The following is an 11,162-nucleotide window of genomic DNA, read 5'->3' on the forward strand; positions in this document are numbered from 1 at the left end:
CTTTGTGAGTGTGATCTTTTTTTGGTGATAGATAACATTTTTTTCCTCTTGAGAATCAAACTTGGGACGTCCCACATCCTCACTCCAACCCCTTCCCTCTTGACCGAAGCCTCAAGGGCCTATTTTCCCTTTCTATGACATATGACATGCTCCTGTGCAACCAAGTCAACTCCCAAATTTACCTGTTCACTTTGCTTATGATTTTAGACAGTAGGGATTAGAAGTAGTTGAGTTGTGCTTTTATATTTATGACCTTTTTGGTTGCATTATCCAAGGAGGAAATGTTTGCAAAGATGATCTTTATTTGATAAGTAACCTGGAAGGTTGGTTTCAAAGTTCCCCAAATGAAGAATGGAGGAGGAAAAAAAATATAACTATTAAACACAAGAAGTTTAAGCACAAAGTCATAACCCAGTAGCCAAAGATGAAGTCAGAATGGGAAATAATTCAACCTCAGAAACAGTCCTCCATTAATGCTTCAGGAAATCAGTCTCAGAATTTGTTAATCCATGAATGAACTTAAAACCATCTAACCAAAATACACAAGTAAGTAAAAATAAAAAAAATGGAAAAACTGATGTACCACTTGCATAAGATTAGCATCATTCATAGGCCCAATGGTCCATAGGTGAGTGACCCTTTCAGGTTTTCAAGGTGATCTACCATAGTGTTTCAGTATTGCTCAAGGTCACCACTAGGAGGGAAATAATATTTGTGTGTCTGCTTAACTTGTATCTAGTACATAATATGAATATCCAGAAAAGCATGGATTATTTTTTCTCATTTTATTCCTAGGGCATAGTTACAATGAATAGAGGAAAGGAAGTTTCTAATAGTCACTGGAGTACACTGTATGGTATGCTGTTTGATTGGTTGCCAAGGTAACTTAGCTTTATACTGAGGTTCTTCTCAATGCAAATTGGAGAATGTTTTGGGACTTTATAAACTATGCACTAGTTTTATTATTCTTAGGCATTCAAGGTTTAGTTGGGGATGCATCTTTTTGTGCCTCAATTTGTCTTGTGTACAAACCATATATAACATTTCTATAATGATGTTTATTATATTTTTATTATATCTTACCAAAATTTTTAGATATATGCATGTGCATGCACAAAGTATGCATTTATGCTGACATTACCATGTGTCTTTATGAAAAATCATGTTCTATTGGTTTTCTATTTCTATGGATATTATTTTCATTTTTCATCTTTGACTGATTGTTCTTTGTGTAAGAGTGTTTGACTTTGCTAGTGCCCTTCTAATAAGATGTTTAAAAATTGTTTCAGAATATTTATGTTGTGTTTTTCTTATTTTGTTTCCCTCTTGTTTACTTAATTTTCTCATTATTTAGATTTTTTTTTTTTTAATACTGAGCAAATTGAAAAGCATATCTAATAGGTCTTTCAATTCTCTTGCAATTCGGCAAGGGTAAAACACATCACCATGCTCCACATGAGCCAGGAAACAAACCATGTTTTCTCTGCTCCTCCAAGTCATGTCTATCTTCTCAAAGGAATAATTGTAGAGATCTACACCTGATTTGTAATGATCGGGGTATTTTATGACACGTTAGCATTTTTAGTTTGAAAAGTCTTATTTTGTATGATGGTTGAAAAGTCAAAAAGAAAAGTGTTTGGAGAACACGTGTCAATTTCAGATTGGTGAATTTCATTTTATTGTATCGGTCAATTAGACGAGTTGAAATTTTATACCATGTCAGCCTTAGGGTAGAAAATTTCTTAAGATTTTAGAAATTGAAAACTTTCGGAAACGAAAAACGAAAACGAAAAAAAAAAATAATTAAAACTAATTAGAATTAATTAAGAAAAATTAAATTAAATTGATGAATAATAAAATTGAGAAAATTAGTTTTGGATTGGTGTTAATAAATAAATTTGTGTGTTAAAAAAAATGAATTGGAAATCAAATAAAACAAATAGAATAAATAAAAGAAAAGTAAAATACAAGAAAAGAAAAGAAAATATTCAATGGGCTATTAAACTTGGGTCATGTAAAGGTAGTATGGATTGTTAAAATGAAATAAAATGGAATTGGGCTTTGTTTTGGGCTTAAGTGGCTGGTGAAATTTTAGAAAAAAAAGGGGGGGGGGGGGGAAGGGGGAGAATTAGAAACTGGCAGCACGCGGGGAGAGAGAGAAAGGGCAGTGTGCAGAAATTTGGTCACTCGTCGGATCTTTGACCGGCCATTTGGACGGTCAAATGACCTCCGCTTCAGCCCAAATTCGGAGGAAGTGCTCTATTCGACTAGAGAAACAAGTCTATGGTGGCTGATTTCATTTTTAACGGTCAACTTCTCAGATTTGTGGTAGGGAAAAACTAATCCTAAAACTCAAATTTAATGTATTTTTCATTGGAAAAAAATTCATAAATCACTAGATTTGAATTCTTGCCCTAATTTCGGAATTTTTCTATATTTCTAATAATTTTTAACAACCTAAAACGATTAATTATCAATTACAAAGAATTCCGGAAATTACAAAAAAATCCCAAATCATTCCAAAAAATTCACACAACATCAAAATTATCTATTTAACTCATAATTATCAGATTTATAAATTTATTTCCAATGAAAAATACATTAAATTTGAGTTTAGGGTTAGTTTTCCCCTACCACAAATCTGAGAAGTTGACCGTTAAAAATGAAATCAGCCACCGTAGACTTGTTCCTCTAGTTGAATAGAGCACTTCCTCCGAATTTGGCTGAAGCGGAGGTCGTTTGGCCGTCCAAACGGCCAGTCAAAGATCCGGCGAGTGACTAAATTTCTGCATAGTGTCCTCTCTCTCTCTCCCCGCGTGCTGCCAGTTTCTAATTCTCCCCCTTTTCCTCTTTTTTTTTTTTTTTTTCTAAAATTTCACCAGCCACTTAAGTCTAAAACCAAAGGTCCAATTTCATTTCATTTTAACAATCCATACTACCTTTACATGGTCCAAGTTTAATAGCCCATTGAATATTTTCTTTTATTTTACTTTTCTTTTGTTTATTCTATTTGATTTTCAATTCATTTTTTTTTTAACAACCAAATTTATTTATTAACACCAATCCAAAACTAATTTTCTCAATTTTATTATTCATCAATTTAATTTAATTTTTTCTTAATTAATTTTAATAAGTTTTTAATTAATTCTTTTTTTTTTTTCGTTTTCGTTTTTCGTTTCCAGAAGTTTTCAATTTCTAAAATCTTAAGAAATGTTCTACCCTAAGGCTGACATGGCATAAAATTTCAACTCGTCTAATTGACCGACACAATAAAATGAAATTCATCAATTTGAAATTGACACGTGTTCTCCAAACACTTTTCTTTTTTACTTTTCAACCATCACACAAAATAAGACTTTTCAAACTAAAAAATGCTAACGTGTCATAAAATACCCGGTCATTACATCTTACCCCCCTAAAAGAAATTTCGTCCCGAAATTTAAACTAGCTTACCTTAAAATTCGTAGAAGAGTTGCGGATAGTGTCGTCTCATTTCTTCCTCAGGTTTCCAAGTGGCTTCTTCTATCCCATGGTGTTGCCACCACACTTTGACTGTAGGAATCACCTTGTTCCTGAATCTATGCTCTCCAACTTCCAGAATTCGTAAAGGTTCCTCCACGTAAGAAGTATTTTCACTAATCTGAACATCTTGCAAGTCCATTACCCAAGTTGGATCTAGAGTACACTTCCTTAGCATCGACACATGGAAAACATCATGCACAAGGGACAGCTGCTGAGGCAAAATTAACTTGTATGCCACTGGGTCAACCCTCTTATCAATCTGAAATGGGCCCACAAACCTAGGGGCTAACTTCCCCTTCTTCCCAAATCGAAATATGCCTCTTCGAGGGGACACTTTTACAAACACTCAATCCCCTTCCTCAAACTCCAAGGGCCTTCTCCTTTTGTCTGCATAACTTTTCTGTCTATCTTGGGCAGTCTTAAGTTTTTCCTTGATGAGTTATATCTTCTCTATAGTCTCTTGGACAATCTCAGGTCCCAACAAACGACTCTCACCCATCTTTATCCAACATAAGGGCGATTTACAAGGTCTCCCATAGAGTGCTTCATAAGGTGCCATGCCAATGCTAGATTGGTAACTGTTGTTATAAGCAAACTCTGCCAAAGGTAAGTAATATGCCCAATTTCCTCCAAAATCCAAAACACAAGCCCTTAACATGTCTTCTAAGATCTGGATCACTCTCTCTTATTGACCATCTGTCTGAGGGTGAAAAGCGGTGTTAAAATTCAATTGGGTGCCCAAAGCCCTTTGTAAACTCTGCCAAAACTAAGAAGTAAACTTAGGGTCCCTATCAGACACTATAGATACAGGTATCCCATGCAATCTCACAATCTCCTGTATATACAACTTAGCCAAAGAGTTCATGGAATCAGTAGTTTTCATGGTTAGAAAATGAGCAGAAAATGAGCTGACTTAGTAAGACGATCCACAATCACCCAAACTCCATTTTTCTTGCTTCTAGTTCTTGGCAACCCTATCACAAAGTCCATAGTGATATTATCTCACTTCCACTCAGGTATAAGTAAAGGTTGTAACAACCCTGCATGCCTCTGGTGTTCAGCCTTCACTTGCTGACAAATCTGGCAGTTGGCTACAAACTGAGCAATATCTCTCTTCATCCCACTCCACCAAAACTGTCTCTTTAAGTCTCTGATACATCTTGGTATTCCCAGGGTGGATGGTATACTTCGCCCTATGAGCATCTGCTAGAAGTTCATTTCTCAACTTCACATCTTTTGGCACACACAATCTCCCTTTGAACCTCACACTCCCATCTTCATACATAGACCAATTTTCATCTATTTCACCTGCTACCAATTGGGCTTTAACCTTTTCTAAAAACTCATCATGAACTTGGGCCTCCACTATTCTCTGGATAACCATTGGTCTAGCTGATATACTGTATAAGCATGGACCATGCCCTTCCAAACCAAGACATAATTCAAAATCCTCAATAACTGCATGCATCTCAAACTCTCTCAACTCCAAGCTAGACAATTGGCCAAAACTCTTCCTACTCAAGGCATCTGCTACAACATTCGCCTTTCCTGGATGATAATGAAGAGCAAAATCGTAATGTTCCAATGTCTCCATCCATCTCCTTTGCTTAGAGTTCAGATCATTTTGAGTGAAAATGTATTTCAAACTCTTGTGATCAGAGTACACCTCAAACTTCTCTCCATACAAATAGTGTCTCCAAGTCTTAAGGGCAAACACCACTGCTGCAAGCTCCAAATCATGCGTTGGATAAGTCCGCTCATGCTGCTTTAACTGTCTTGAGGCATAAGCTACCACCTTGCCTTGCTGCATTAGCACACACCCTAGCCCCACTGTGGAAGCATCACAATAAATTGTAAACAACTCTCCACTAATAGGAGCAGTTAACACTGGAGCAGTGGTCAATTTCCGCTTCAACTCCTGGAAAGCATTCTCACACTCCTCATTCCAATCAAACTTCACCCCTTTTCTAGTCAATTGAGTCATTGGTGCTGCAATTCTAGAGAAGTCTTCTACAAACCTCCTATAATATCCAACCAACCTCAAGAAACTTCTAACCTCAAATACATTAGTAGGCCTTTGCCACTCCTGTACAGCTTCCACCTTGGAATGGTCTACTGCTCTTCCTGCCTCAGAAACCACATGACCTAAGAAATTCACTTCAGTAAGCCAAAACTTACTTTTGACCAACTTCCCATACAACTGATGCCTTCTCAAAGTTTTAAGGGTGGTCACCAAATGCTGCTTATGCTCCTCCAAACCCCTAGAGTAGATCAAGATGTCATCCACAAACACAATCACAAACTGATCCAAGTAAGCACGAAATACTCTGTTCATTAAATCCATGAAAGCAGCGGGGGCATTAGTTAACTCAAAAGGCATGACTAAGAACTCATAATGTCCATATCTCGTTCTAAAAGCGGTTTTAGGAACATCTTCTTCCCTAACCCTCAATTGATGATACCTAGTTCTCAAGTCAATCTTACTAAAATACTTTGCACCCTTCAACTGATCAAACAAGTCATCTATCCTTGGAAGAGGATACTTGTTCTTCACAGTAACTCTATTCAACTTCCTATAGTCAATACATAACCTTAGTGTGTCATCCTTCTTCTTCACAAACAACACTGGGGCTCCCCATGGCGACGTACTTGGACGAATAAAACCCTTACCCAACAATTCATCTAACTGAGTTTTCAATTCCTTCAACTCAAGAGGGGCCATCCTATAAGGGGATACTGAAATAGGATCAGTTCCTGGGTATACTTCAATAGAGAAATCAAACTCTCTATGCGGTGGTAAACCTGGTAACTCATCTGGGAATACATCCTGAAACTTCCTCACTACTGGAATTTCTGTAATGTCCTTCTGGGCTTTCTCCTTACCACGAAAGCAAGCTAGGAAATTTATTGATCCTTTCCTCAACACATACTGATAACACGGATCAGACTGCAAAAAAGGCAAACTAACACACTTCCCTCCAACAAAGCAAACCTCAAATCCCTCTGGCAGACAAAATATTATCCTGCGGCGATGACAATCAATAATCGCTCTATACACTGTCAACCAATCCATTCCCAAGATAACATCATATCCAGTCATATCCAAAATCCTCAAATCCACATTTAGTGCTCTATCTGCCAAGGTAATAACACACCCCTTGCATATTCTATCAACTCTAGAATTCGTACCCATAAGGGACTCAATAAGTAACAAATTTTCTACCCTTTCTGTTTTCAACCCCAATGCATTAGCACAAGATGCAAAAATGAAAGAATGAGTTGCACCAGTATCAAACAAAACACGCACCCAAGTTCTATATACCAAAATCATACCTTCCACCAAAAGGGCGTCCTCCTCTGGCTCTGTTGGGGTCAAGGCAAAAACTCTTCCCACTGCCTGCCTTCCCCTACTTTTAGCATTCGACCCTTGAGAAGAACGGGTCTGACTACTCATAGTAGTTGTCCTGGTTCCCTACGCTGCTGGGGGTAATTGTGGCATCTGGTAGTAAGGCAATTGAAACTGAGGGGGCTGGAAAGACACTACTAGTTATTGCTAAGAACTTCCCTAAGACTGAGGTCGAGCCTACTGTACACCTCGCAATGGGCAAGCCCTCCATAAGTGGTCTCCCGCTCCAGAACCATAACATACTCTATTAGCAGTCACCCTCTAAGCACTCTGCTCACCTCCTACATAGAATGAGGAATGCCTCTCAGACTGCTGAGTCCTCTGTCTCTACTGCGGGCCCTGAGATCTCCCTGGGAACTTTCCCCCATTCTTTGTTTCCCTTTTCTGTCCCCCCCCCCCCCCTTTGCTCCCGAATTTGGTTGGTCTCCTCAATATCCTGCTCCACCAACAAAGCCCTCTTAACCAACTCAAAATAATCCCTTATTGCCAGTGGGACTAATCTGTTCTTAATAGCGGGCCTCAACCCCTGCTGGAACCTCCTAGCCTTTTCTCCCTCCTCACTAATCATCCCCAAAGCAAAACGAGACAACTCTGAGAAACGTGACTCATACTCCAGCACCGACATGGTTCCTTGGATGAGGTGCTCAAACTCCATCCTCTTGGCATGCTTAGCCACCTCCCCAAAATACTTGCCTAGGAAGTTTCTCTCAAATTCCTCCCAGGTCATAACCTCAGTGTCATACACCCTTTTCATTTATTCCCACCAGAAATCAGCTTTATCAACAAGCATATATGCTGCCAGACCTACCCTTCTTTCCTCAAGTATGTCCAGTCCCACCAGAATTCTTCTCATCCTCCTCAACCAATGCTCAGCTGCTTCAGCACTGGGCTCTCCATTAAAAGATGGAGGTTGCATCACCATGAACCTCTTCATTGCTTCCATTTGGCTCATTGTTGGCCTTTCAGTGCAGCTCCTCCTATGTGAGTGGCCCGAATCCTCATGGCCCTGGGTACCTCCTGATCTCCTAGAGTCCTGACCTCTCATCGACTGAACAGTCTCTCTCAACTCCCTTCTTACTTCTCGAAGTAGTTCTTCTCTTAGTTCTTCTCTTACGACTCCAACTCCTCATTCTCTCAGATCTTCCTCTTCTGGTCCTTCCCGCCATTTCAAATTTAACAATCCCTAATTCAACCACATTACCAAGGTGAGCAAAATAAATTCACATGTACCCATTTAACAACCTCAACAACTATCAAAACTTTCACTTTCCTACAATCACAATACGTAACTCAACATAATTAACATCATCATGTTCTTATTATCATCTACTAGAACCATCACAAGGCTTTTCAAACATCAAGAATCAACAATTAACTAATTTATTTAATAATAAACTCATTAACTAACACATACAGAAAATCATAACATTACATAACATTACAATACACACAACACCCACAAACATTGACCCCAAAGTATTATTGCAACCTTGGCTCTGATACCATGCTGTCACGACCCAAATTTCGGGCGACCCAAAATTTGGCCCGTGACCCCAGGTCAAAGGTTTGACCCTAAGGGTTTCTCTTATTCCACGTTAGCAGTCAACTAAAACACTCTGAAATTTTTTATTTTTATTTTTATTTTTATTTTTTTAGAGATCTACACCTGATTCTTGGCTGAACAAGGAATTTAACCTCCTCAAGGATCTCCATTTATGCTCAGTTTTACCATTCTGTGTCATTACAAGTGCAAGTTTTCCTTTGTTCTTTCTTGGTTGTTTTATCATATTTTTATCATCTATACTACTTTATAATTTTTTTATAGGTAATTTTCTTTTGTCCTTATTGGGACTTGAACTTTGAACCTCCCATAAACCTACCCATTTTACCATTTGAGTCAAACTTCATGGGCTCTATACTATTATATATAAGCATGGACACAAATTTCAAACCTATTTCACCTCAATCTAAAAGTAGCAAAAATAAGTGGAAAAAATGGTTACAATATAAAGTCCGTGAAAAAACACGGAAGGTTGAAAAACTTGCTTAGGAAGAATTGTGATGGAGTATCTCTATTGTAGAAGAAGATTTGAAGGAGATGGTGCAATAGTGTACCAGAGTAGGGTGAATCATAGCAAAGTGGTGGTGGACACCAAGACTTTTGGGTTTTGGGTTGATGAGGTGGATTGAGATTTGAATAACAGAAAGAGGGAAAGGGTATTCTCGTTGGATTAAATTAAACAAGAGTATCTTAGCTTGATTGTTGGACTTTGTTGTCAATTGCTGCAAGTGGAAAGAGGACTTGTTCTCTAGAGAACTAAGGGACAATGGAAGATGGTTAAGGGAAGAAATGAGACAAGCAAGTGTGAAGGTATCTCTTGTGCTTTGTTTTTTCAAAGAATACTAGGAGATTCTTGTTGTTATTCCTCGAGGGCTTTGATCTCTTGCTTTGAAAATCAGGGATTGGGATGTTCTGTCTCTAGTACCTCTCATTACCTTTTCTAAGTGCATGGTCAGGACACCTCTCTTGAAGGTCTAAAAGTAGCTTTTAGAGGTTTTGGAATATGTTAGTACTGTAGCAACAGTGAAGTAAGCATATGGGTATGGGAAGGCTTAAGGAATTAGTGCAGGTAGAAATGGAGGAAGTGGATTTTACTGAGAAGGTGAGCGAGTTGAGGTTCTACGTGGTTGGGGATGGGTGAAGATGGATGGTGCAAAAGTTTCATGCATAGGCAGCTAACTTTTTTGTTTTCAAGTCTCATTCCTGAGAGGTTGCATATCTCATCTTAAAAGAAGGAAGCTGTCTCAGGGGAAGACTTTCATCTTTAGACAAGTGGGTGCCAACAGTAGGCTGTTTTCAAGCTATAAATTTGGCAGTGGGTCAGGTGGAAATTTTGAGCTCAGCAAATCATAAAATTGATTTCTAAATGAGAATGATGATCTCGGGAATACTGCGAAATTGAAAAACTGAATTCAAGTGTTTTCTAAACCGAGATGAAATCAACTTCAATGGGACCAAATCAGCAAATTAGCAGTGGGTGAAATTGGAATTCCGATTTCTCACGGCACATAAACTGATTTCAGAAGCCATTATTAACTAGAAGCAAGAGTTATTCAATTCGGTCCCAAATAATCATAGCCATTCGTGACCCTTAGACACATGGGTAACTCACTCTATGGCCGGGATGCATAAGACCCTGAATCGTAGGGGAGTCCCCTGAACCTCTAGTCCTTTAAAGTGTGTTTGACAGTAATTCTTGAAAGTATTTTTAACAAGATAAAATTTTAAAAAGTTAAAAAAGTTATGCATACTTTCTAAAATATTTTAAATTGAATTTATATAATATTAATTAAATTAATACAAGCTTATTAAAAATGAAAATAGTTTTATAATTATAATTAATTAAAAAAATAAAGAGATTTTAGTAAAAACATGAATAATGATATTATAATGAATCATAAATTATATTTTTGTTTATAAAAAATGTTATTTTAATATATGTTAGAAAAATATGGATATTAATAATAATTTAAAATAATAATTTTTAGTAATATTTTATGCAAAATGAATAATGAATAAAGTTTAAATTTTTTAATATGTAAATGAGTCAAATTTTTTATTTTTTTTTATTACATGTGCATATTTACTATTCAATTTGGAACATAGTATTTTGGAATATTTTGACTTAAGATGCAATTAATTGAATTGGTTTTTTGAATTTTAAATTATTTTAAAAAATAAAAATATTTATTAAAGAATTGTGCATATAGAATAAATAGTAAAGCCATGATTTATGATTTATAATATCTCAATTTTGATCTATTATTTTTTGTAGTGGTTGGATATGTTTTTTTAATTTTAAATTATTTTTAAGAAATTTTAAATTCATTAATAAATTTGATACAAAATGTCACTTGATTTGAAGTTCATCCATAATAAGAAAATTTATAAAAATATAATTATATGCATAAAAAAAAAATAACAGTTACTATGAACCAATTGTTATCTATAAATTTCTAGTAATAATCGTTTCACTATTTGAGTTGCAAATTATTTGAAAAAGTATTAAACTTGTTAATGAATTTAAGGAATTAAGTCTTATTCAATTTAGAGTTTATTTGTCTAATGATAAAAAATCAATAAAATATGATTCTACATAGAAGAGAAACAATAGATTCGTTTCAAACCATTTTTTGTTCATAAATTTCTAGTATTATTACATCACTATATGAA

This window comes from Vitis riparia, chromosome 13, assembly GCF_004353265.1.
Source record: "Vitis riparia cultivar Riparia Gloire de Montpellier isolate 1030 chromosome 13, EGFV_Vit.rip_1.0, whole genome shotgun sequence".
Taxonomy (NCBI): domain Eukaryota; kingdom Viridiplantae; phylum Streptophyta; class Magnoliopsida; order Vitales; family Vitaceae; genus Vitis; species Vitis riparia.